This window comes from Phascolarctos cinereus, unplaced genomic scaffold (assembly GCF_003287225.1).
Source record: "Phascolarctos cinereus isolate Bilbo 61053 unplaced genomic scaffold, phaCin_HiC Scaffold_3;HRSCAF=262, whole genome shotgun sequence".
Taxonomy (NCBI): Eukaryota; Metazoa; Chordata; class Mammalia; order Diprotodontia; family Phascolarctidae; genus Phascolarctos; species Phascolarctos cinereus.
Genome location: NW_027555736.1, coordinates 219059728 through 219062061, shown reverse-complemented (window position 1 = coordinate 219062061; position 2334 = coordinate 219059728). Strand labels below are relative to the sequence as shown.

At 37.3% G+C, this 2334-nt stretch overlaps 1 pseudogene; it reads right to left on the bottom strand.

Annotated features, from left to right (window-relative positions):
• Positions 1-1141: 1141 nt before the first annotated feature.
• On the bottom strand, positions 1142-1508 carry LOC110202703 (small ribosomal subunit protein eS25 pseudogene; annotated as a pseudogene).
• Positions 1509-2334: the final 826 nt, after the last annotated feature.

Here is a 2334-nt window from a genome sequence, read left to right as displayed (position 1 = left end):
GTGAGGATAATGATATGACATCAGGTGAAATGAAAATTTAATACCTGAATCTGAAGAAAAACCTTTGCGTAATTGGTGGTTGGAATTGAAAAACGAGTATCATGGTCTAGTAAGCGTAACTTATGTTGAATTTCTTCAATTTTTATCTATTTATCTTTGTGAGACATCTTTTATTTTAGCTTCATCTACCATTAAAACTTAGTTGCAAAATAAGCTAAATATAGAATCAGAGCTTTGAATCACTGAATCACAAAGTATTAAATCAAGATTTTCAAAAATAATGAAGAATTTTCAATTGCAATGCTTTCTCTAAAATGTTACAAATGTTTTTAAAAGAAAATGTTTTTATGTACTATAATGAAATTATTTAAAAACATTTCACTTAAAATCTATTTTATATAGATTTAGAATAGAGTAGATAATAGAGTAATATCTGTATATAATTTATAAATAAATTTATGGCACATATACTGAGACTTGAGGGAGCAAAAATTTTTATTTTTTGTATAATGCCTGAGCAAAAAAGTGTGGAGACCACTGGTTTATGGAACAGGCTGAGCACAGCTTCAGGGAAAATCTATCAACAAGTTCTAATGCCAGGTAATTGATGAAGACTATTTTCTCTTACCAACTACAAAAGGTTGACTGAGAAACCTTAGGCACTCCACAACAGGTTGCATATTCACGAAGGGAATGAAGTTGATATCAGAAGAGATAATCTCTTTATCACGAACTAGTGGAGACAGGGTGAATACTTGTACCAGGCCTATCATCTGCCCTTGGTGATAAATAAGATAGTATAGTAGAGACAAGAAATCGAATGAGCTTTGCGTCTCTAGTCTAATTGATAATCTCTAGAGATGCCCTAGCCTTCTACCATGGTGGAAGAGAGTAGGCATTTATATAGTGCCTACTACGTGCTAAGTGCTTTTCACAAATATCTGATTTAATCCTAAAAACAACCCTGTGAAGTAGGTGGTATTTTTATTTTATAATTGAGGAAACTGAGGTGGATAGAGGTTAAGTGACTTGCCTAGGGTCACACAGCTAGTAAGTGTCTGAGGCTGGATTTGAACTTAGGTCTTTTTTTTTTTAGTTCAACAAGTTTATTTTTGAAAATGTACACAAATGTTGAACCATTTCATGCACTTTCAGCAGCTGGAGCATCTCCACCCTTGGTGGTCCTGGTATAGATCGCTTGTGCTCTGTGTTTGCAAACTAGCTTAATCAGACCTTTACTAAGCAGTTCCTGGAAGGGTGCCTGGGCTAGAGAACCCTGGATCTTCAATCTCTCTGAGACTACTGCGGGGGTGATAAGTTTATAGTTGGGGATCCCCTTACAGAGTTTGTCATACTTTGCTTTGTCAAACAGAACCAGATTGTTGAGCTTGTCTCAAACTTTTCCCTTGGACCACTTCTTAGCCTTTTTTTCCCAGATTTGTTCATGGGATTTTGTGCTTCTTGGCCGACTTACAGGCATCTTTCTTCTTATCATCCTTGAATGACATGGTGAGGCTTCAGGAACTCCTGCTGCAGCCACCTCCAAGCTAAGATGACAGACAGAAGCGAACTCAGCTTGTCTTGACTCCAAGACTAATGCTCTTTTCACTCTGCCACCAGTTGCCTCTGATGTCATAGAATTAACAATTGCTCTATACAAGCCATCAGAGCCAAGAGTCATTCCCCTTTCATCCATTGTTCTGATAGGGCCTCTATACCAGAGGGGAAATAATTAGTATAGGTCACTTCCCTATAGCATGCTCTACTTGGGTTCAGGTAACCCTGAGAACAATTGGACACCCCCTCCACCTAATCTCTAATCCCCAGTTATCTGAATCTGAGAGGACATCCCAAGAGATTCAGGGATCCCTATTGTAAGCTTCTGATATTGAGGCTTTTGCAGCCCCTAGTCAGCACAGCACATTCTAGTAGGGTTTAAGAAACCCTGTCAGAGATGGAAGATCCTTACCCAAGTCCTGTGAACTCAGAAAAATATCCAAAAAATAGATATATCTCATGGTTCTTATCACAAGCTTTGGATACTGAGGCCTCTGTGATTTCTCGTAGGACCTTAGATTCTGAAGTCTTTCTTGAAATAATAAGATAGTATGAGAAGGCAGACAGACAGGCAGATAGATGGATGAATGGATAGATGAGAGGTAGGTGGATAGGTAGAAAGATACATATAGATATAAATATATGGATGGACAGAAAGGGCAGTTACATGTATAAATAGACATATAGATATAGATAGGTAGATGGAGGACTAGATAAGTATATCTATTTTCTCTATATATAGTTAGGTAGATGGATAGATAGATAGCTATAGATATA